This window comes from Misgurnus anguillicaudatus, chromosome 6 (genome assembly GCF_027580225.2).
Source record: "Misgurnus anguillicaudatus chromosome 6, ASM2758022v2, whole genome shotgun sequence".
Lineage (NCBI taxonomy): Eukaryota > Metazoa > Chordata > Actinopteri > Cypriniformes > Cobitidae > Misgurnus > Misgurnus anguillicaudatus.
In genome coordinates this window covers 11,351,659-11,378,241 of record NC_073342.2, presented here as the reverse complement: position 1 = coordinate 11,378,241, position 26,583 = coordinate 11,351,659, and the positions used below count along the sequence as shown (strand labels likewise).

At 39.7% G+C, this 26,583-nt stretch overlaps 1 protein-coding gene and 1 pseudogene across 1 annotated transcript in view; both read right to left on the bottom strand.

The window, feature by feature from the left end:
* Nucleotides 1-26,583, bottom strand: part of LOC141364205 (GTPase IMAP family member 8-like) — a 153,227-nt gene that overhangs the window by 110,283 nt on the left and 16,361 nt on the right. The gene's annotated exons all lie outside the window — the stretch shown is intronic.
* LOC141349175 (L-fucose kinase-like) lies at nt 19,606-24,674 on the bottom strand (annotated as a pseudogene).

Sequence of the window (26,583 nt, the reverse complement as noted above, 5' to 3'; positions counted from 1 at the left end):
ACTGACAAGGAAGTGAAAATGCCTCAAAAATCTGGAAGTCAAAAACGGAAAGAGAAAAAAATAAGAGAAGTGAAAGAGGCAAAGGGTCGACATTATGTTACCCAATTTTTCACAAGAAAAGGTGGGTTTGTAAGTAGGCCTAAATTGTTAGTGGACCGCCCGCTCGTGACAATCGTAGCCTATGGCACTTTTCTGTGCTTACGCGCACGCTTTGTACATGAGGCCCCAGGTCTCTACGGTAGCATTTTTTGACAAGTAAGCATGTTTGAATAGAGCAGGGTGCAGCGGGTGCACGGCTTTGCCTCACAGGCAGCCGTTGTCGGCATCTTTGTACGAGGCTCCGCCAGTCTGCCCACTTTCAGCACCCTGCTGCGGTCCACGCTGTTGCACCTGTCTTGCAAACAGTCTAACTTCATGAACTCTGATAAAAATCCTCTGCCAGCTACTGTACAAACTATCAGCTGTTTGTGAGGTTTCGGTGCATCTCTTGAAGATGACGTGGAGTAGGGATGTGCCCGAAGCCGAATACGTTAGTCGGAAGGGCACGGATAATGGCTTCAAAACGAATAACGAATTCATCCGAATAACAGAAAAATTATTTGTCCAGACATTATCACGTGTTTACTGGACCAGCGCTAAATTATAAACCTATTAATGCTAATATCAAACTTCTTTTAACCCAACTGTATAAAATGACCCTTTTAGTTTTTTTTTAATTATTTAACTACACAAGACCAGAAAACCTTGGTAAAATGCTGCACTCTGATAATAAAATATTTGTTAATAACTTCGGTCACAGATGATCTTAATTACTTCCAAGTTAAAGCAAGCTTCATTGTCAATCTAGGTGAATATAAAATAAATAAGCAAATAAATAAAAATATGAAAAAGTAAAGCAAAATTTAAACTGAAGATTACTATGACATGAATTGCAATTAACATAAAGATAAAGTAAGCAAATAACAACTGAAACATTTGAATTAAATCTTTCTAATTAACTTATTGTTTAAACTCATGCTGCTTATTTTGAACTAAGTTTAAACTAATTTTTAATGTTAGAGCATTTTTAGGGCCCGAGCACACCGGGGTGTGAGGACCCTATTGTTCTTCAAGGAGTTATTATTATTAGGGCCCGAGCACACCAGGGTGCGAGGACCCTATTGTTTTTGCTCCGTTTATTATTATTATTATTATTATTATTATTATTATTATTATTATTATTATTATTTATTCTTCTTCTTCTCCAAAGTGAATCGCATTTTTGAGGGGCGAAACATGCTCGAAAACTCATGAAATTTTGCACACATGTCAGAAGTGGCGAAAATTTACATGTAGTATAGGCGTCAGAAGTGGGCGTGTAGAAATGGCTCGATAGCGCCACCTGCAAAATTTCAAGAGAACAGCCCCCCCGCTACGAAAAACGTACAGATACGAAATTTGGTAGGATCATCTATCACCCCCAGACCTACAAAAAAGTCTCTTGGAGCGAAGCTCTAAACCCAACAGGAAGTCCGCCATTTTGAATTTTTGCCTTGATTTTTGTGCAAATTTGGTCATTTCCAGGCTTCATACTTTAACAAACTCCTCCTACAGATTTAATCCGATCATCGTCATATTTGGTCAATCTCATCTAAAGGCCTTTGCGATGTTAAATTGCGGAGATCTTGACTTTTCGTCAGAGGGTTTGTCCGTGGCGGCCTGACAAATTTCTGCATTTTCGCCATGAAACAGGAAGTGGCTCTAACTCAGGCATACAATGTCCAATCTACCCCACGCTTCATACGTTTGATAAGGGTCTTGGCCTGAACACATTTCAATGCCAATATTCAACTTCCCTCATAGCGCCACCTAGAGGTAGGAGGAAATACCATGTTTTACGCTGTGATTTACTGCTCTTAGAGATTTAATCAAATCATCATCATATTTGGTCTGACTGATGTTAAGCCTGTTGCGGTGATAAATTGCAAAGATCTTGACTTTTCGTTGAAGGGCGTGTCCGTGGCAGCCTGGCAAAGTGTGATGTTTCACCATGAAACAGGAAGCTGTTGTAATTCAGACATACATAGTCCGATCTGCCCCCAACTTCACACGTTTCATAAGGGTCCCGGCCTGAACACATCAACATGGCATAATTCAGTATCAGTCATAGCGCCACCTAGAGGCAGCAGGAAATACCACCTTTTATGCTGTGACTTCCTGCTCTTAGAGATTTAACCATATCAACATCATATTTCATCAGTCTAATCTCAAGACCTTGTGTGATGATAAATAGCAACGACCTTGACTTTTCGTTAAAGGGCGTGTCCGTTGCGGCCTCGCAAAGTATCGCTAAATGAATCCCATTTTTGACAGCCTAAACAAGCTCAAAAAGTCATGAAACGTTGCACACGTGTCAAAAGTGGCAAATATTTTCATGTGATATAGGCTTTAGAACTTGGGGTGTTAAAATGGCTCTATAGCGCCACCTACAAAAATTCAGTAGAGCAGCCCCCCCGCTACGTTAATCGCACAGATACGAAATGCGGTAGGATCATGTATCACCCCAAGACCTACAAAAAAGTCTCTAAATGCTAAATTGCGGAGATCTTGACATTTCAATGGAGGGTGTGTATGTGGCGGCTTGCCAAATTTCTGTGTTTCTCAATGAAACAGGAAGTTGTTCTAACTCAGGTTTAAAATGTCCAATCTGACCCACGCTTCACAAGTTTGATATTTGTCCTGTCCTGAACACATCAACATGGCAATATTCAGTAAAAGTTATAGCGCCACCTGCTGGAAGCAGGAAATGACATGTTTTACACTGTGATTTACTGCTCATTGAAATGTATTCAGATCATCATCATATTTGGTCAGTCTGAACTTAGGGACTTCACAATGATAAATTGTGAAGATCTTGACATTTCGTTAAAGGGGCGTGTCCGTTGTGGCCTGTCAAAGTGTGATGTTTCGCCATGAAACAGGAAGCTGTTGTAATTTAGACATACATTGTTCGATCTGCCCCAGACTTCACATGTTTGATAAGGTTCTTGGCCTGAACACATTTCAATGCCAATATTCAGCTTCAGTCATAGCACCACCTGCTGCACACAGGCGGTGTGGCACATCAGTTTCCCTTTGAATATCCACCTATATTTACCCACTTTAATTCATACCCCCCTGGTTTACTGCTTTACTAATGCCATAGGGTGGCGGTGCACATGCGTGCGAGGGCCCTTCCATCGCTGCTTGCAGCTTTAATTAGGGCCCGAGCACCGAGGAGCAGGCCAGAATGGCCTGCACCGAAAGGTGCGAAGCCCTATTGTTTTTGCTCGAATTTATTATTTTTTTATTTTTTATTTTTTTCAACACTTGTGCTAATTTGGGAGCCTTAACATACTCGAAAAGTCTTGAAATTTGGCACACACGTCAGAGTCGCGTGCCACTAGGCTCATGCAAAGGCTGGAATACGGGCGTGGCAAGGGAGCTCTGTAGCGCCCCCTGTAATTTAAAAACAAACATTGGTGCACAGATTGGGCAAAAATGTACGCACATGTACGAGAGTTGGTACACATATAGATCTCATCGACCCGAACAACTTTCGCCCTCTAACATTTAAGCTCCGCTCAACAGGAAGTCGGCTATTTCGGATTGTTTAAAAAATGCATGCGGTGAACTTTTGAATACTCCTTCTAGGGGATTCATGGGATTGACACCAAACGTGGTGATCATGATGTCGAGACATTGTACTTGCTAAATTGCGAAGGGATTTTTGATATCTCGAACGGTTCTGCCATGGCGAAGCGACAAAGTCATGGCGAAATCAGAGAAACAGGAAGTGTCTAATATCTAAGGCAAAAAATGTCTTATTGTGATGACACGCGGGGTGTTTGTTCGTCTGAAGATTCCGATCGCATCGATGTGCCTATTGTGAGTCTCGGGTATAGCGCCACCACCAGGCGCCAGGAAGTGTGTCAGTCACAAAGGTGGATTTTTTTGACAGTTCCATCCGATGTTCTTTTAAATACTCCTTCTAGGATATTCATTCGATTGACACCAAAAGTGGTCAACATGATGCTGAGACATTGTAGATGATAAATTGCGAAGGGATTTTTGATATCTCGAATGCTGTTCCCATGGCAACGTGTCAAACTTTACTTTCATTTTAAAGGCATATTGAAGCCATTCAGTTCCATGCAGTGAACTTTTAAATACTCCTTCTAGAATATTCATTCGATTGACACCAGAAGTGGTCAACATGATGCTGAGACATTGGAGATGCTAAATTGCGAAGGAATTTTTGACATCTCGAACGCTGTTCCCATGGCAACGCGTCAGACTTTACTTTTATTTAAGGCTTTTTTAAGGCTCTTGGCGTGTTTGGATTAACTTTAAATTTGGCACACACATCAGAGTTGTTGGCAGTTAAGTGTTGACAAAAAGGTCAGATAAAGGCGTGTCTATTTAGTGGCTGACTAGCCCCCCCCCCCCGTTTGTCTAAAATGTGGGGTTTCTTTTACCTACAGTCCCCAAATGGGTCAGTAACAACATTCATTAGCCCACTGATATTTACCCACTTGAGGCCCTTGCCCACCGTGCATCGTTTTCTCGGACGCACCGTGTAGCGGAAAAATAACGTGCGAGGGCCCGCCATCGCTGCTTGCAGCTATATTTAGGGCCCGAGCACCGAGGAGCAGGCCAGAATGGCCTGCACCGAAAGGTGCGAAGCCCTATTGTTTTTCTTAGGATTTATTATTATTTTTTTTTTTTTTATTATTATTTTTATTTTTTTTAACACTTTTGGGCATTTTGGGTGCCTAAACATACTTGAAAACTCTTGAAATTTGGCACAGACGTCAAAGTCGTCCGTCATTGCGAACGGGCAAAGGCTGGAACACGGGCGTGGCACAGGGGCTCTGTAGCGCCCCCTGTAATGCAAAAAAAAACATTGGTGCACAGATCGGGCAAATATGTACGCACATGTACGAGAGTTGGTACGCATATAGATCTCATCGACCCGAACAACTTTCGCCCTCTAACATTTTAGCTCCGCCAAACAGGAAGTCTGCAATTTTGGAATGTTTAAAAAATGCATGCGGTGAACTTTTAAATACTCCTCCTAGAGGATTCATGGGATTGACACCAAACGTGGTGATCATGATGTCAAGACATTGTACTTGCTAAATTGCGAAGGGATTTTTGATATCTCGAACGGTTCTGCCATGGCGAGGTGACAAAGTCATGGCGAATTTAGAGAAACAGGAAGTGTCTAATATCTAAGCCAAAAAATGTCTTATTGTGATGCCATTCGGGGTGTTTGTTCGTCTGAAGATTCCGATCGCATCGATGTGCCTATTGTGACTCCCGGGTATAGCGCCACCAACAGGCGCCAGGAAGTGTGTCAGTCATGAACTTTTAAATACTTCTCCTAAGGAATTCATACGATTGACACCAAACGTGGTGAAGATGATGCTGAGACATTGGACTTGCTCAATTGCGAAAGGATTTTTGATATCTCTAACGGTGTTGCCATGGCGAGGCGACAAATTTATGGCGAATTCAGAGAAACAGGAAGTGTCTAATATCTAAAGCAAAAAAATGTCTTATTGGGATGAAACGCAGTGTGTATGTTCGGCCAATGATTCCGATCGCATCGATGTGCCTATTGTGAGTCTCGGGTATAGCGCCACCAACAGGCAACAGGAAGTGTGGCAGTCACAAAAGGTGGATTTTTTGACAGTTGCATGCGGTGAACTTTTAAATACTCCTCCTAGGATTTTTATGCGATTGACACCAAAAGTGGTCAACATGATGCTGAGGCATTGTAGATGATAAATTGCGAAGGGATTTTTGATATCTTGAACGCTGCTCCCATGGCAACACGTCAAATTTTAGTTTCATTTTCAGGCATATTTAAGCACTTGGCATGCACTTTGGGTGCCTTAACATGCTCGAAAACACCGGGAATTTGGTACAGACCTCAAAGTCATCGGCCATTAGGACCGGGCAAACGCTGGAACACGGGCGTGGCAGTAGGGCTCTGTTGCGCCTCCTATAATGCAAAAAAATTATTGGTGCACAAATCGGGCAAACATGTACGCACATTAACGAGAGTTGGTACGTATATAGATCCCATCGACCCGAACAACTTTCACAATCAAACCTATTAGCTCCGCCCAACAGGAAGTCGGCCATTTTGGATGGTTTCAAAAATGCATACGGTGAACTTTTGAATACTCCTTCTAGGGGATTCATGGGATTGACACCAAACGTGGTGAACATGATGCCGAGACATTTTTCTTGCTAAATTGCGAAGGGATTTTTGATATCTCGAACGGTTCTGTCATGGTGAGGCGACAAATTCATGGCGAAATCAGAGAAACAGGAAGTGTCTAATATCTAAGGTAAAAAATGTCTTATTGTGATGACACACGGGGTGTTTGTTCGTCTGAAGATTCTGATCGCATCGATGTGCCTATTGTGAGTCTCGGGTATAGCGCCACCACCAGGCGCCAGGAAGTGTTGCAGTCACAAAGGTTGATTTTTTTGACAGTTCCATGTGATGTTTTTTTAAATACTCCTCCTAGAATGTTTATGCGATTGACACCAAAAGTGGTCAACATGATGCTGAGACATTGTAGATGATAAATTGCGAAGGGATTTTTGACATCTCGAACGCTGTTGCCATGGCAACGTGTCAAACTTCACTTTTATTTCAGGCATATTTTGGTAAACACATCAGAGTTGTCGGCTGTTAAGTGTTGACAAAAAGGTCAGATAAAGGCGTGTCTATCTAGTGGCTCACTAGCGCCCCCGTTTGTCTAAAATGTGGGGTTTCTTTTACCTACAGTCCCCAAATGGGTCAGTAACAACATGAAATAGCCCACTGATATTTACCCACTTGATGCCCTTGCCCACCGTGCATCGTTTTCTCGGACGCACCGTGTAGCGGTAAAAAAACGTGCGAGGGCCCGCCATCGCTGCTTGCAGCTATATTTATTATTTATTCTTCTTCTTCTCCAAAGTGAATCGCATTTTTGAGGGGCGAAACATGCTCGAAAACTCATGAAATTTTGCACACATGTCAGGAGTGGCGAAAATTTACATGTGGCATAGGCGCCAGAAGTGGGCGTGTAGAAATGGCTCGATAGCGCCACCTGCAAAATTTCAAGAGAACAGCCCCCCCGCTACGAAAAACGTACAGATACGAAATTTGGTAGGATCATCTATCACCCCAAGACCTACAAAAAAGTCTCTTGGAGCGAAGCTCTAAACCCAACAGGAAGTCCGCCATTTTGAATTTTTGCCTTGATTTTTGTGCAAATTTGGTCATTTACAGCCTTCATACTTTAACGAACTCCTCCTACAGATTTAATCCGATCATCGTCATATTTGGTCAATCTCATCTAAAGGCCTTTGCGATGTTAAATTGCGGAGATCTTGACTTTTCGTCAGAGGGTGTGTCCGTGGCGGCCTGACAAATTTCGGCATTTTCGCCATGAAACAGGAAGTGGCTCTAACTCAGGCATACAATGTCCAATCTGCCCCACGCTTCATACGTTTGATAAGGGTCTTGGCCTGAACACATTTCAATGCCAATATTCAACTTCACTCATAGCGCCACCTAGAGGTAGGAGGAAATACCATGTTTTATGCTCTGATTTACTGCTCTTAGAGATTTAATCAAATCATCATCATATTTGGTCTGACTGATGTTAAGCCCTTTTCCTTGATAAATTGCGAAGATCTTGACTTTTCGTTGAAGGGCGTGTCCGTGGCGGCCTGGCAAAGTGTGATGTTTCGCCATGAAACAGGAAGTTGTTATAACTCAGGCATACAATGTCCGATCTGCCCCTGACTTCACACGTTTGATAAGGGTCCAGGCCTGAACACATCAACATGGCATAATTCAGTAACACTCATAGCGCCACCTAGAGGCAGCAGGAAATACCATGTTTTACGCTGTGATTTTCTGCTCTTAGATATTTAACTATATCAACATCATATTTCACCAGTGTAATCTCAAGACCTTGTGTGATGATAAAAAGCAACGACCTTGACTTTTCATTAAAGGGCGTGTCCGTGGCGGCCTTGCAAAGTATCGGTAAATGAATCGCATTTTTGACAGGCTAAACAAGCCCAAAAAGTCATAAAACGTTGCACACATGTCAGAAGTGGCGAAAATTTACATGTGGCATAGGCGCCAGAAGTGGGCATGTAGAAATGGCTCGATAGCGCCACCTGCAAAATTTCAAGCGAACAGCCCCCCCGCTACGAAAAATGTACAGATACGAAATTTGGTAGGATCATCTATCACCCCAAGACCTACAAAAAAGTCTCTTGGAGCGAAGCTCTAAACCCCACAGGAAGTCAGCCATGTTGAATTTTTGCCTTGATTTTTGTGCAAATTTGGTCATTTCCAGGCTTCATACTGCAAGAAACTCCTCCTACAGATTTAATCCGATCATCGTCATATTTGGTCGGTCTTATCTAAAGGCCTTTGCGACGCTAAATTGCAGAGATCTTGACTTTTCGTTGGAGGGTGTGTCCGTGGCGGGCTGCCAAATTTCTGCGTTTTCGCCATGAAACAGGAAGTGGCTCTAACTCAGGTATACAATGTCCAATCTGCCACACGCTTCACATGTTTGATTAGGGTCTTGGCCTGAACACATTTCAATGCCAATATTCAGCTTCAGTCATAGCGCCATCAAGAGGTAGCAGGAAATACCATGTTTTACACTATGATTTACTGCTCTTAGAGATTTAATCAAATCATCATCATATTTGGTTTGATTGATGTAAAGCCCTCTGCGGTGATAAATTGTGAATATCTTGACTTTTCGTTGAAGGGCGTGTCCGTGGCGGCCTGGCAAAGTGTGATGTTTCGCCATGAAACAGGAAGCTGTTGTCATTCAGACATACATTGTTCGATCTGCCCCAGACTTCACATGTTTGATAAGGTTCTTGGCCTGAACACATTTCAATGCCAATATTCAGCTTCAGTCATAGCACCACCTGCTGCACACAGGCGGTGTGGCACATCAGTTTCCCTTTGAATATCCACCTGTATTTACCCACTTTAATTCATATCCCCCTGGTTCACTGCTTTACTAATGCCATAGGGTAGCGGTGCACATGCGTGCGAGGGCCCTTCCATCGCTGCTTGCAGCTTTAATTAGGGCCCGAGCACACCGGGGTGTGAGGACCCTATTGTTTTTGCTCTGTTTATTATTATTATTATTTATTCTTCTTCTTCTCCAAAGTGAATCGCATTTTTGAGGGGCGAAACAAGCTCAAAAAGTCATGAAACGTTGCACACGTGTCAAAAGTGGCAAACTATTTTATTTGAAATAGGCTTAATAACTGGGGGTGTAAAAATGGCTCTATAGCGCCACCTACAAAAATTCAAGAGAGCAGCCCCCCCCCACTACGTTAAACGTACAGATCCGAAATGCGGTAGGATCATGTATCACTCTAAGACCTACAAAAAAGTCTCTTGGAGCCAAGCTCTTTACCCCACAGGAAGTCAGCCATTTTAAATTTCCTCTTTAATTTGAGTGCAAATTTTGCTATTTCTGGGCTTCGGACTTTAATAAACTCTTCCTACAGATTTCATTAGATTAAAACCATATTTCGTTCGTGTCATCTAAAGGCCTTTGCGATGCTAAATTGCGGAGATCTTGAGTTTTCATTGGAAGGTGTGTCCGTGGCAGCCTGCCAAATGTTGGTTTTTCGCCATAAAACAGGAAGTTGTTGTAACTCAGGCTTACAATGTCTAATCTGACCAACGGGTCACATGTTTGATAAGTGTCCTGGCCTGAACAAATCAACATGGTAATATTCAATAAAAGTTGTAGCGCCACCTGCTGGCAGCAGGAAATGTCAGGTTTTACACTGTGTTACAAATCAAAGTTCTTTTGAATATCCACCTATATTTACCCACTTAAATGCATATCCCCCTGGTTCACAGCTTTACTAAGGCCATAGGGTAGCGGTGCACATGTGTGCGAGGGCCCTTCCATCGCTGCTTGCAGCTTTAATTTTTTTTCTTTTTCTCCGACTTCAGCGGGACTTTAGAGGGCCTAAACATACTCGAAAACTCATGAAATTTTGCACAGATGTCAAGAGTGATGAAAATTTACATGTGGTGTAGGCTTTAGAATTAGGCGTGAGAAAATGGCTCTATAGCGCCACCTACAAATTTTCAACGAAGCAGCCCTCGGACTGTGTTTGACGTACAATTACGAAATTCGGTACGCGTCTGTAGCATGACAAGACCTACAAAAAAGTCTCTTGGAGCGAAGCCGTAAACCAAACAGGAAGTCAGCTATTCGGAGTTATTTTTGTGATTTGGGCGCAGTTTTTGTCATTTCCAGACGTCATACTTTAACTAACTCCTCCTACAGTTTTCGTCGGATCATCTTCATATTTGGTGAGTGTCATCTTAAGGCCTTTGTGATGCTAAATTGCGAAGGATTTGACTCTACATAAAAATTTGTGTCGGTTCTGGCCCGACAAAATTTGATGTTTTCCAATGAAACAGGAAGTTGCTGGAATTGCATACAATGTCCGATCTGTCCCAAATTTCACATGATTGCTAAGAGTCCTGACCTGAACACATCTACATAACAATTTTAATTTATAGCCATAGCGCCACCAGCTGGCAACCTGAAGGAACATGTTTTAGCGCCACTTTCAAATATTGAATGAAGCAGCCCTTGGACTGTGTTTAACTTACATGTACGAATTTCGGTATGCTCATGTATTATTACAAGCCCTACAAAAAAGTCTCTTGGAGCAATGCCCTAAACCAAACAGGAAGTCAGCTATTTTGAATTATTTCTCAGATTTTGGCTCAGTTTTTCTCATTTCCAGCAGTCATACTTTAACTAACTCCTCCTACAGTTTTCGTCGGATCATCATCATATTTGGCGAGTCTCATCTTAAGGCCTTTGTGATGCTAAATTGCGAAGGATTTGATTCTATATTAAAATTTGTGTCTATTTCGGCCAGCCAAAGTTTGATGTTTCGCTATGAAACAGGTTGCTGGAACTCAGGCATACAGTGTCCGATCTGTCCCAAACTTCACATGATTGCTAAGATTCATGACCTGAACACATCTACATGTCAATAGTCACTTATGGTTATAGCGCCACCAGCTGGCAACAGGAAGTGACATGTTTACAATGATTATCCAATGTCTGATCTGTCCCAAACTTCACATGATTAATAAGAGTCCTGGACTGAACACATCTACATGTCAATAGTCACTTATGGTTATAGCGCCACCAGCTGGCAACAGGAAGTGACATGTTTACAATGATTATCCAATGTCTGATCTGTCCCAAACTTCACATGATTAATAAGAGTCCTGGACTGAACAGATCTACATGTCAATGGTCACGTAAGGTGATAGAGCGACCAGCTGGCGAGAGGAAGTGACATGTTTACACTGATTATGCAATGTCCGATCTTTCCCTTACTTCACATTATTAATAAGAGTCCTGGACTGAAGAAATCTACATGTCAATAGTCACTTATGGTTATAGCGCCACCAGCTGGCAACAGGAAGTGACATGTTTACACTGATTATGCAATGTCTGATCTTTCCCTTACTTCACATTATTAATAAGAGTCCTGGACTGAACACATCTACATGTCAATAGTCACTTATGGTTATAGCTCCACCAGCTGACAACAGGAAGTGACATGTTTACACTGATTATGCAATGTCTGATCTGTCCCAAACTTCACATGATTAATAAGAGTCCTGGACTGAATACATCTACATGTCAATAGTCACTTATGGTTATAGCGCCACCAGCTGACAACAGGAAGTGACATGTTTACACTGATTATGCAATGACCGATCTTTCCCTAACTTTACATGATTAATAAGAGTCCTGGACTGAACACATCTACATGTCAATAGTCACCAGTGTTGGGCAAGTTACTAAAAAATTAGTAATTCGTTAGTTACTAATTACTTCTTTTAAAAGTAACGGAATTACTCTACCGGTTACTGTATATCAAAAGTAATTAGTTACTTAGAAAAGTAACTTTTAAGTTACTTTTATGTCTGCTTTTTAAATGTAAATATGAACAGTACTGAACAGTCAAACAGTAAAATTATATGGATGGGCTATTTTACACGTAAGACTCTAATATATCACATACTGTAGGAGCCTATTTTGCTTTAGATTCAACCTTTGAATATTTTTGTTAGAAATTATCTTAATATGTAAACTTAGTTTATTTATGTATATCATTTAGACCATTTAGACAAATATTCTGCATGTTTACAAAAATATAAAATGTGTTAAAATTGTGTAGTGTCTCTTTAAAAATTTGGAGACAATTGTGTCAACATGTCAAATTTTGTAAAATAAATTATAATTTTTCTGATTTCATATTTATTTTAATAAGTTAGAAACGTCTCCGCTGTGTCCTGCTGACAGGCGCGATGCGCATGCAGCAGATGAGGCAAATTATGGGTCCTCCGAAGGTTAGACCGTCTCATTTCAGTTCTCTTCGCGAACTTCTGAGCGCCTTGAATGGCCGAGTGCTCACCTTTTATTGCATGCTTAGTAGGGTGCAGCCCTTGAATTGGAACACAGCTTGTGAAGCTTGCCGCAGGGACTGCGCTCTTTGGTCATATATTGTTTGTTTTCTGTTGGATTTAAATGATACACAGGATTAAAGGAAGATATTTATTCAGAAAACGGAGTAGGCTACGTGGATTGTTTTGTCGGACGGACACAGAGCGAGTGGATTGTTTTGTCAGACGGACACAGAGCGAGTGGATTTTTTGTTCGGATACGGAGAGACTGAAACTAAAACTAAAAGCGAGCTCACACATACTATGGAGTTTTAACACGGGTGTACACCGCAGTGTGAATATTTTAGTGGAAACAACAATCGCGGATCGTTCTCTTCCATGAAGCCGATGTAAACATCTAAGAATATATGAACATTTCTTAGATTTATTACCTTTGTGGACTACAAATGCAAGTTGATGTCATACAGCGATTGCTTGGTGAAGATAATTTACAAACATGAGACCGGATGGATTATGACTTGCGCACAATTTTTAAACAAAGGTATGTTGTCCCGTTTAGATTTTTCATGTTCATTCTATATGCACTGTCAGCTATGATGAAGTGTAATGAATCATTGCGCCGCCAACTACGGTCCTGCGACGTCAGATATGTCTTGTCTATTTTTTACAAAATAGAGTAACGCGAGTAACGAACTCATTTAAATTTCAGTAATTGTAATTGCGTTACTTGATTTAAAAAAATAGTGGAGTTACAGTAACGCGTTACTCCCATCACTGATAGTCACTTATGATGCCAATAGTCAGTTACGGTCATAGCGCCACCAGCTGGTAACAGGAAGTAACATGTTTACAATGATAATGCAATGTCGGATTTGTCCCAAACTTCACATGATTGATAAGAGTCCTGGACAGAACACATCTACGTGCCAATATTTACATGTAGTCACTCATATTCACACACACTCGCTCACTCACTCTCTCTCTCTCTCTCTCTCTCTCTCTCTCTCTCATGCTATCTTACACGATGCTACCTCGCTGTCATTTGTAATTAGCAACAGGAAATGTGGCACATTATACTACACTTTCAAATGGTTCACCTATGTTTACATGCTTAAATGCCTATTTACTACTGTTCCCTTTAATTCTTATGCCACGGCGTGGCGGTGTCAGGTGTGCGAGGGCCCTTCCATCACTGCTTGCAGTTTTAATGTTATTTGAAATTTTAAATGAATATCTGATTATTTATTAATTTAGATAAAGATTTTGAGATTGTTACAGATACAAATACTGACGCCGCTGCACACCCCTAATGTGGAGTTGTAATACTTTCACATTATCTGATTCAGATCGACTCGGCAAAACTCAATTTAAACAGCACAAAATGACTGTGGACGTTATAGATAGAAATTATTATATTTCTGTTTTATTCACACAATCAATATTTAAACTACTTTAAATGAAAATTCATGTAGTTTTAGGAAAAGTCAGGGAGCAGAAGGCTTTATGATTTATTTAGACAAAGTTATTGACTATGCAAATTTCAAAACGGTCAAAATGATGCCTTCGTTCTAGTGTTAAAGATAATTACCACACTGCAAAAATAATGATTTTCAGTAGTATTTTTGTCTTGTTTTCAGTAAAAATATCTAAAATTTCTTAAATCAAGATGCTTTTTCATGATGAGCAAAACGACCCAAGACAATAAATCTAGTTTTTAGACCAAAAATATTAAATTTAAGTGATTTTGTGCATAAAACAAGCAAAAAAATCTGCCAACGGGGTAAGCAAGAAAAAAACATTTCTCTTAAACACAAAATTAAAGAAAAATTCAAGAAAAATTAGCTTAGCCCATTGGCAGATTTTTTGCTTGTTTTATGCACAAAACTTTCTTACTTAGTATTTTTGTCTTGTTTTCGGGTGAAATATCTAAAAATTCTTAAATTAAGAAGCTTTTTCTTGATGAGCAAAATGGCCTAAGTAAACGAGTCTAGTTTGAAGACAAATTAATATACAATTAAGTGAAATTGTCCTTAAAACAAGCAAAATGATCTGCCAATGGGGTGAGACATTTTTTTTAAATAAGATTTCTTTTTTCTTAAACACTTAATTCAAGTAAAAATTTCTCACCCCATTGGTAGTCAAAATACCATAAAAGTGCATGATTTTATCTAAATTAATATGAAAAAGTCTCAGCTGTGTTGGGGGCCCTGTCAAGATTCTTTTCATGGGGCCCAAAATCCTTAGCAGCGCCCCTGCACAGCTGTACAAGCAACACACAGCATAGACACAAAATTACTGTTTGACTCATTAAACGATTTATGCAAACATACACGCAGTCACATGCTGAGGCACTAAAAGCGAGTGTGTTTGTATGGGATTCCGTCTTATACCCCTGTTCCGCACGGGATCCAGCCTATATCCAATCATCGAATTATTGATTATGTGTTATACGTCCTTCAGATCAGTCACGCCTAGGCGTTCCCCAAAAGCATTGCTATGGTGACGCAGTTCAATTTCCTCCAAATGGAACAATAGGACTGTCAGGATCCTGTCTTCTCATAGTTTCTAGCTCCTTGTGACAGGGTTCTGTCAGTACAATGTTTTGTATGGTCTTGTTTGGGCTGTGTGTTTCCGTGTCTCGTCTCCTCGTTAATCACCTTGTTATTGTGGATAATGGCGGAATTATAGATTACCGTAAAAACTCCATTGGCAGGAAAACGTTTTTTTCTTAATTGAGTTCAACAGTTTGTTAGTGTGTTAATCAAGGACAAGTTTCAAACATTCAGGAAGAAGCTGATGAGTGGAGTCAGATGTTTCATATATGCAGACCTCATTATGACCCGCTCACTGCTATGACACATTATGCTTAACAAAGTAGTCCTGCTTCCATTGTTTTTAATTGCATTTTTTTTTCCACATAATATAATATCATATTTTCCAGCTAACAATTTTTGGTTCCCAAAACGTCTTCCTCACATTAGTTTTTAGTTTGTTCTAAAAACGTTTCCCTAAAATTAGTTTTTGGTTCCCAAAACGTTATTTTTAAGGTTTGTTTGTGGTTAGCCAGTAAAGTTTTCTTTACAGAAATAGAATGTTATTTTTAGGTTAGTTTAACGTTCCCCTATGAGGGTAGACGCCAGACGCACATTTCACTGGGACAGCAAGACCCGGCACTAGTGGGCCAGTACAAGCGACACAGTAGCCTACCTGTACAGATGTGAAGCTAAGATTCATCCAAACAGTCGCTAGGTTTGTCTAAATGGGTTTAATAGTTGCTAAATGAAGCAACAAAGTCGCCAAGTTGGCAACACTGCTTCAGCCAATCCACTTTTTGAGCAAGTAAACCCCACCAACTGATTAACATTGAATTTAAGGTTGATGTGGTTTGCAATGTGTCTTGGAAAAATGTCAAAACATTGGCTTGCATACATTTTATTGTATTGATGATTGAATGTTATATATTTAGCACTTTTCACAATTGTTCATTGTTCCAAAGCAGGTTTACATAAAATAGAAACAAAGAAAACACAGAAAAGCAAATGGCAATTTTTAAATATAGTTTAGAACAAAAGTGCATGAAAATGTATTTCTTTATTTATTTGAATAATGTAGCTAATAAAACTATACTATGAACATATAGGATGATGTATTCAAAAGAATCTGTGATGCAACAGAAATAGATGTATAAAAATATATAAAAAACTTAATTATAAAACTCTCCTTGGGCTGAATGGTTTTATACATGATTTTTTATAAGAGCTAGCAATTCATATCTGGCTTTTGTATGGCACATGTGTATTACTATCATGTTTATGTGATGCTTTTTAAATCATTTTACATGCATGCAAATTTGGGCAAGACTTTAAAGCAATGTGACATACAGTGCATTTATAGTGCACATTACAGTTTCCTGCATCAGTTATATAAGAGTATTTTTAAACACTTACACACTTATTTTATTTTTTTGATTTGTATATAATTTGCTATCGAGTAAACTCCTTATACAGTCTATGGGGTGTGTGAAAACGCTGCAAAAGTAAAATTGAACGAACAACGTTAACGTAAAGGCTAATTGCAGATGTATGACTTCATTAATCATTTGCAAATTTACCTCGTAAATCATGTCAATGCGTGAAGACGTTCAACTCCGTGACATCGCAAATGACTGAAAAGTTATTGCAGGCTTTAAGAAAGAAACAACTATAAAATATGATAAAAAATAAACTCTTTTAACCGCAGTAATATTTTAAGTAATCCTCTTTTAACGTAGGTTTAAAAACAAAAAATTACTTTTGCGCCACAAATATCTGCACAGAAGCAAGTCATACTGTCTGTACAAAGTACAAACTTTGGCCTCAAAAGGTGTTTTATTTTTTCACTGAACTGAATTGTTAAGTCATTGGTGTTATAATGAGTAATAATTTAACTAGTTTTAAAAAATGTATTGCTTACCCGAGTCTGTTTTAGGCATTTTGTCCCAGTAGAAAATTCAGAGTAAATCCAGTTTCACCCACTTGTAGCTTTTACTTTCAGTTACATAAACAAGACGCGTATGGGTGGAACATGAATCACTACTTACAGGTGTAGAGAAGGGTGTGTACTATGACAGAAAAAAAACACAAATATGCTGAAACTGTATGACTTAAAGGGGTCATATTTGAGATTGAGATTTTTTTTAAGATGTAAAATAAATCTTTACTGTCCCCAGTGTTTATGTGAAATTTAAGCTTAAAATTGGCACTTTGTAGGTCGGAGCAAAAATGAGTAATTTGGATGTGTTCTTTAAAATGAAAATGAGCTGATAAAATGCCAACACTAATCGAAATGATGGTGGTTTGTTGGAATTAAAACTCTCTTGTGCTTAATAAGTTTTTCTCTCTTTCTCTCTGCACTAAATGGCAGTGCAGTGGTTGGATAGTGCAGATTTAGGGGCAGTATTATTGTTGCTACCTACATCACAAAACAGGCGAAATCTGAATGATCTAATTTTTCACATGCTTTCAAAGAATGATTTATCAAAACTAAGTTACTGGGTTGTTCCTTCTCACGTTTGATTAAAGTTGATTAAAGCATTCGGGACTCAATTATAGCACTTAAATATAGAAAAAGTCAGATTTTAATGCTATGACCCCATTAATAAAACATCAGAAAGCATATCAGATCTGACTGAGGTAATGATAAAAGAACAATAAATCGATGACTTAAAATGAATAAATAAATTAAATAGTTTTTAAAGCAGATATTCAGGTTTTTGATCAAGTCAATGAAACATATAAAAAGCAGCAGCCTTGGTAATACCGATGACTTCACATTAATGCACAAAAATATAAATACTGAATGACACACAGAAATAAATAAATTAATCAAAAGTTTATTCAAGATAAATATTAACCTCCTAAGACCAAAGCTTTGGTTTGTCTTTTTTTCAGATTTCTTCCAGCTATTTTGGGGTACGAAAGAACCAGTGTGAAAGATACATCATGCAGATGCACTGGGACACATCCTTAGTGATGTATCTTTGGGTCATTGGGTGTTTTGGGTCTTTCAACATCAGACACTCTCACCTAAGCGACCCGACCGGAGTTGATCAGACCCCAGCCTGTGTCCCAGCAGCCCAGCAGCAGTTGCCCACGGTTTTGCCCTCTTAATCCAAAGCCAACAAGAGGCTTTCACTGCAGCTTCCGTTGCGGATCTGATCGCCTTTCTTTTAGCTCCCCCTGTGATGCCTAGAGTTCTAAATACATTGCAGAGTGATTTTCCTGCAAATCCTTTGCAGCCCACCTCCAGAGACTCACAACGGGTTTGGCAGCACTGCCTCCTACACTCTTCAACTAGCTCCTGGTACTTGGCACGCTTTCTCTCATTGGCCTCATCCATGCGCTCTTCCCAAGGCACAGTGAGCTCCAACAAGATCAACTCCAAGATCCACTTCCAATTGCCAATCAGTGGCAGTAGTGAGAAGGCCAGACATTGCTCTGGGTTGTGGAAGGGCGTTCTCCCCAGCTCTAAGAAACTTGATGCTCCTTGGATTTTGGTGGCCTTTGATGGTGTTGATGGCTATAGCTATGCTCTCAGCAACTGCCTTAAGCACTTGATCGTGGCGCTAGCGGTAGCGCCCATCCTCGAGGGCTTTTGGACAGCTACTGAAGAAGTGCTCTAGGGATCCCCTTCCTGGACAGAGGGGACAGGAGGGTGTCTCAATTGTGCCCCAGATATTAAGGTTTGCCGGACTTGGTAGGACATCGTAGACAGTTTGGATTAAGAACCTAATATGGTGGAAGTCTCCTTTCCAAATGTCAGCCCAGCTAATCTTACATTGCCGAACATTTTCCCATTTTGTCCAAGCTCCTTGTTGTCCCATTCCCACCATCCTGCTGGCTCTAACTTCTTCCACACCTGCCCACACTTCCTCCTGTGCCTGATGTTGACGCTCTTTGCCTTGAGCATTGTCGACTCTTGTTACCGGGACGTAGCCAAAGCCTGTATGCCCTGTTGCTATGGGCCCCACCAGTGCCTTTTGCCTCAGCTGTGACTCAGCCACCTCCAGCGATTTTCCCGCACTCCATTTTCTGCCTGTTTGCACCTGTATTCTAGCTGCTGCCACCTTTGGATCCCTGGACTCTCTATACTGCCATGCTTCCCGTGTTCTTGACACCATGAACTCCTCAGAAAGGCTGTTAATTGGGATTTGCAGGACATTGCTGGTGCCATACAAGGCAGCACAGCTCAGACTGCGAGGTAACCCATGAAGCAGTGTAATTGTCCACGTTTGTGTACAACAGGTTCCAATTACACATAATTAAGTATTATGGTGCAAACAACAAAAAATTTTAACTTTTCTGACATACCGTAAAAAAACAACAACAAAAACTATCTGTAAGGATTCTTATATTGTTTACAGGTAATGGTACACCCCCCCCCCCCCAAAAAAAAGACCACAACAATTGGTATGCTTGTATGTTAAAATTTATGAAACTTGTTTAACCAGAAATAAAACATCAAGATTAAGTCATAATTTTGGTAACATTTACCACCTAACCATCAGTCAATATGGTAGTGTGCAATGTTCAAATATATATATTTTTTTTATTAAACATTATAATTATAAAATGTTAAAATGTACTGCATGTAAGAAATACACAAAAAATACGAATGTTCATGAAAAAACATTTACAGAAATAATTCGGTTTAAATCAGTTTAATATTTACAGTAAGTGAGGCAAAGACACAGATTTGTTTTCTGTTGATCGTGTTTGTGTGCGTGCCAATCAGATTTGAGTTGTAGATATCAGTCAGGATGTTCAGAGCTCTTCTGAATGAAGGAGATCCCGTCCATATCCAACTCCACTGAATGAACACTGAATGAACCAATGCCCTGTAAAAACACATCTTTGCTTTAAATACATTTTACTTATGTTTGACATTTTCAAAGCTGATTTTCCACACTTGTTTTTGATATATAGTGCACTAATAAAACATTTTGTTCCCTCTTTTATTAAATATAAGGGGCTCAGATGCAAAGGCAGCTAAATGCCTGCTTTGTTAAAAATGAGATAATGATATTAACCGAATGCTGTATTATACGTTTATACTGTATATACTGTCAATTAGCTGTTTTAGTGACTCACCTGTATGTTACTGAGAACGTCTCTCACTTTTTCCTTCTGTTGAGGTTCACGTGTGAGTAAGAAGAGAAATCCTCCTCCTCCTGCTCCTGCAAGACTCTGTCCTAAGATCAGAGGTTGAAGTTTAATCATCATCATCCTCACAGCTGCCGGCTCACAGCCTGGAGCCATCAGCTTCTTCTGCTGCCAGTATCTGTCCATACATAAACCCAGTCTGGAGAGAGACCCTGAGAGAAACACATTATAAGTACTGTGAAAAAGATTTACTATTTTAAATAAAGTTTTATAAACTGACCCTGTCTGCAGGCTTCAGCACACTCTTCTGCATTGATCACCAGCTGCTCTGTGTTCTGGACGATGGAGGGTAATCGTGCATACCAGCTGCGCACCACGTCCTGCACAAACACAATTAATGAATAAACCGCATCATGATGAACGTGTACATGAAGGATTGCATGCTCATACCTGCAGCAGATTTCGTGCTAAACGCGTCTTTCCAGTGTAAACCAGCAGGAGATGTTGCTGTAGGACAGACGTGAAGTCTTGAGAGAGAGAGAGCTGTTCAACTTCAACTCTCAGAGGTAACTGAGCTGCTGATCGAGCAACCTTCACTCCTCCAAACAAACCACCAACCTGATCCTGCCATCCACCACCTACAACACAAAACAAATTCAAGGTGAACTTCCTGTACAAAGAGTTCAGCGTCTCATTGTCATAACATCTCATACCAGTGGTGAGTATCTGCTCCAGGTAAAGAACATCATGAATGAGAGACGTTGTGTCGTAGCTTCGTCCTGTACTTCTGTACACTGCAGCAAGAGCTGCGCCTGCCAGGATACTGCTGGTGCCTACAAACACAACGAACTTTACATATTTAGTATTTTATATGCAACTCTGGAGGGATGGATCAGGACATTACCCAGCTAATTTCCACACAACCTGATTTTACTGAGTCCAGAACCATGTGGTAGTGTAGACCAGCTGCGCAGTTCCAGTCCTCCACCCCATCGCTTTAACAGCTGATCTTTCAGTGAAAGAGGAGACCATAAACACACCAGATCACTGCATACATAAACTGCTTTCAGGAGAGCACCTAAAACACAAACACAACTTTACTGAAACACACATGAGAACATGATCCAAAAAAAATTCAAAATGGAGTTGCATGTGTTATGGTGGCAATAAATAGTCAACAAATCCAACAGGAGGAATGTAGGCTACAATACAAAATGTGATACCTGGTGCATGTGGTTGGCAATAATCCTCCAGGTCTGTAAGATCCTCACAGATTGTTTCTGTTGAAATACTGCAGTCGGGTTCTCCGCTGGTGCTGACCAACAGCAGATGAGGTTCAGGAATTCGTCGAACTTTGGCACCAATCGGCCGTTTGCCATCCACTTTAATGGCAACATTAACCACCAATCCACCATGTTCAAACGCTATAGGAGGAGTGTCACTCCAACCACCTGGTAAAATATTCAAACACATTAACAGCTCAGAGTATTCAAGAACCAGTAAATCTAAACTAAAGTCTTGTGACTATTGTGGATCAACATGATACACCAGGGCCCGGTTTTTCAAAAGGTTTAATCTGGATAAAATTGATCCGGATTTAGTAATCTTTTTTTTGCGATCCGTGATCACGTAATCCAGCTTACTTTTGAGCCAGTTTTTCAAAGCAACATCGGATTGGATCAATCTGATCCGGATAGGAACTTTTCAGGATCACCAAATCTGGATAACTAGTGCTCAAACAGGATAGGAAATCACAATCTAGAACTATAGATATGTAAAAAGCAACAAGTAGAATAGCCAGTGTGGGGTCAATATAAATTTATTTTTATTTGAAATGAAAACACACATTTAAAAAAAATTATAAAAACAAGAACAACCACACACCATCCTCTACCAGCAGTCCGCACATCTGAGACCTACAACACAAACACTGAATATATATATATATATATATATATATATATATATATATATATCAATTAGTGACAGAATAAAATGTATTGTTTTTGGTCAATTTTGACAGCTGTTTGTGGATTATTTTATGAGGCCAAACTCTTTCTACTGTGCTCTAGGAAAGGCTGAATACTTTAAAGCCTACCTAATCACTGTATCCTGATGGATGAACAAATAAAATTAAAACCTTATGAATAAATAGGATATCTTGTAAGATACTGCATGATCCAAATATAGTATTATTTGATACATTTTTAAAGTTTTAATTACATTTTGGCAATGAAATCCACGCTGAATCCACCCTTCTGATGGGATCAGTTTAATCCAGATTTTTTGGATCAAAGTGATCCAAATGCTACAAAAAAGTTCTGAAAAACCCAAACTAAAGGTTTGATCCAGATCAAAACCAAGATTGGATTACGTGATCTAATCCGATTATGTAATCCGTTTTTTCCTTTGAAAAACCCATTTTCAAGATTTGATCCAATCTGTTATCCAAAATCCTAGTGGATTACTTTTGAAAAACCGGGCCCAGGAATCTTGATTCATCAAACCTGTCCACTTTCTTTCAATCATTCATGATCTTGGGCGAATTTTTATGCATTGTTGATTAAGGCACTCAGATAGCATGGGGACCTAATTCAGACACCAAACACTCTACTGACCAAAAGTTGGTTTTTGGGTGGGATATATGGTGCTCTATGAACGGCACCTGTCCCATAGTTTGGTTGCCAAGTGTGCTTTTTGCTTAGTTGGTAAAGCTTGAATCTGTATCTAAGTCACTTAAAAGTGTCTGTCAAATGCAGTAATGTACAAAATGTGAATCATAATTTTACAAAGCTGTGACATAAAAAAGGCTACGGGCTATTAAGAAAAGACAAGATTTTCCCAACCAAGTTTACTGTTTTAATGAGAAACACACTAACACAGGAAAGAAAGTTTAACTCTAGTTTACTTGTATGAACTTGAAATTTAGCATGTTTGTTTTTCTCACCTGACAGATCCAGTCGAGCAGGACACTCCACTTCCTGCCATTCACCCATGGGTGTCATCACACCTTGGCCAATGAACACAAATTTGCACGCTGACATCACTGCCTTCCGCAGAAGTATCTGTCCCCCCCCCCCTCATAATGCCTCGCAGCTCGTACCAAAAATCTGGCCTTTACACAGCAACAACAATCACTTCAAAAATCACATCAATAACAGCAAAAATATTTCATTCTCAATCTTTAATCTTTCGGTTTCGACCTGCTGATCCAACACTTTCTTTGCTCAGCCAATTCCTGAACACCTGCAGGTAAGTTTGCATCTTCTAGAAGTTTAAAGGCAGTTGACCATAAAGGGTTTGCAGCCGGACCACTGCGCAAACCCCCTTTACCCTCTCCTGCCAGACAGCCGAGAACGTCTGCGATGCAGGCGAGACAACGTGCAGCTATGCCCAGATCACCACTGCTGCCTGCAGCCACTGTGAAAACAAATCATATACAGATAATGCCGTCAGCAGTCAACATACTGAATATGAATCATGAATCCCTCTTCGTACCTGAGTCCAGTGTGTGCAGTAGCTCCTCGTGTTGTCCGGCCAGAGCTGCTGCTCTGAAGAACTGCAGTAAACTGAGATCAGTGTGACCCTGTAAAGTGTCCACGGCTCTCATTCGACCCACATTGAAGAACAGCTCTTCTCTCCAGCTTAACTCCACCTGCTGGTCAGTGAGGATCAGGATATCTCTGAGCCAGAGTCTCCAGGCTTCTCTTCAGGTTTTCAGCTGCCCAGGACCTCCCAACAGCCAACTGAGACCTTCCAGTCTGATGGGTCTTGAATGATGCATAAACACTGGGAACAATCAGGTGTCCAGCAGACATCAGGACTTTGTCTTTTCAGGTCCCCACAGATCCAGAGGCCTGAAACACACACACATTTTGTATACACTTTATGATGTGTACATCCATGGCCGGACCTCATGAGCAAATCAGACCACACTTTGTAAGACCTTAGTAGAAAGATACAAATGCAGACGTTGATTCTTACTGTATTCCAGTTCGACTGTAAAACTCACTCCATTTGTGATTGAGGAATGAAGCAGTGACATCATCAGTTTCAGCCTGTGTGGATATAAATCAGGGTCACTTTTCATTTACCCCCAATTTTTTTCATAACAAGCACATTATCTGCTTTAGAGGAACTGTCTCTAGACTCACCCTGTAAACTGTCATGAGCTCCAAAAACTGTGTACACGTTTAACTTTAACTCTCCAAGCATCACTCTGATGTCACTAGACAGAGGTAGACGCTGGATGCAGGGTGATGATAGCAGATCCAGACCTTTTTTCTTTGATCTAATGGTGCTCGTTTCATCACAGCACATTAATACAATTTGTACAGAATGACTGTGTTTTTAAACCCTCCAATACACAACGACAAGACGGAGGTTTTATGTTTGCAAAACATAACGCTGTTAAATTATTTTGGTCAAAGCTGTGAATGATAGGCACATGGCAGAATGTTGCTATGGTGTCAATCATCACATTTTCAGGAGTGAGTCTTGTTCCGTACAGACATGAAATGAAAATTTAGGGATTCACTCCCGCATTTGAATGTGGTTGTCACTCACGAAAGTATGTTGTTATATTTTTGTTCTTCTGTATACTGATTGTTACACACGTATGTTATACCTTAAGGATTTGCACAGCTGCAATATAAAAGGGGGATGTAATATTTAAGTTGTTGAATACAGATTTGTAATTCTTATGGGTTATGTAGTTTCTGCATATGGGCACTAGGGGGCAGTGGGTGAATAAAATGTGATGCAGTGTATGTACACAGAATAAAAAAGTTCACCGCATGTGTTTAAACTGATCGAAGAGTCAAACATTTTTTAAATGTAAAATATTTCCTTAAGGTCAAAGCAGATGAACAAATGTCAAACTTCACCATCAGACAGGGGACCAGTAACATAACATGTTCATGACTTATTTTTTCTGCTTAAACTGATCATTTCTAAGACTATGGGGCGGTTTCCCGGACCAGGATTAGCTTAATCCAGGACTAGGCCTTAGTTTAATAAGGAAATATAACTAGTTTTAAACAACATGCCTTACTAAAAACATTACCTGTGTGCATCTTGAAGTAAAACAAAGGGCCCTGATGTATTTTAAGATCTGTAAGTGAAAGTTGTTTTCAGTTTGGAGAGCTCTTAAAAGTGTTTAAGTCTAGGACTAGTCTAATCCCTGTCCGGGAAAACCGCCCCTAAATAATATTAAATAGTGACTTAATTGAAGATAAAATACATTCAGTCCCCTGTTAGAAGTGTGGCATCTGTTTAATTTGTATTAACATTTCTTGCTATCAGAAATGATTTTGGGGGTGTAAACTTAAACTTTTGCAACTATTAGGTTGCAAAGGACTTGCGAGCTCTTTGCTTTTCCCCATCATGAGATGTGTCTTGTGTGACACCTTGGCAATAATACCTTTTTTAGGGCATAGATTGGGACTGAACCAGCTGATATTAATTTACACTGACAGGTGGCTGGATTGCTTTAATTTATTGATAGTTTTCAGCTGTTGTATTGGGTTTCCATGCCTTTCTTCATGTGTTCAATACTTTTTCCCTGTGTCATTTCACATTATTACACATAACTTCATTTCTGAACTTATTTGTTTTGGTTTGTTTGTATGTATGAATGACTTGGGTTGTTACCAACATCTGGTGAAATTTCATGTCAATAGCACTTTTGGAAATATTTACTGAAAAAATGGCGACGTGTTCAATACTTTTTCATCTGATGTATATAGACCATATACCTGTATGTCATGCTCAGACAGCACAGCCATGAACTATTCAATTTATATTGCACACAAGCATGGCAAGAGATTTGGGAAGGTCTACTCTGATTGAACGTCATGAGGACAAATATTATGCTTCATTTTCACATTAAAATGTGTAGACATTACTTTGGTTTGGACAGAGCAGAACAGTGTTTTTTTTATTTTTCTGATCTAAAAAAAAACAAAAAATGAACTCTTAAGATTTAATGATGCTGTAAAAAAGGACAAAGTACAGCTTGGCTTGTAATAAGAGATCTGAAGTTTGTTCCTCTTGATGTTCAGACTCTGGTAACTCAACTGTACCAATGACCTCTACAAAATGCATAAATAATAAAAGTAAACTGGAGTCCTGATCACTTTATTTTCTCATATTTACAGCGAAGCAATGATTCAATAAACAAAGACAAATGTGACAAATGTGGTGTTACAGATATGGACAAGTAAATAAACATTGTAGTTAATTTCATTTATGCTACTTGTAATTTTAACATCTTATTGTTAATGCATGTAGTTTAAAATCAAATCTTGAAATACTAACAATTGTGAGATTAGGTCTGATTGTTTGTGTAACATTAAACAGGATTTTTTAAATTAAAAATTATACATTTTAAGAAATAACATTTCTTTA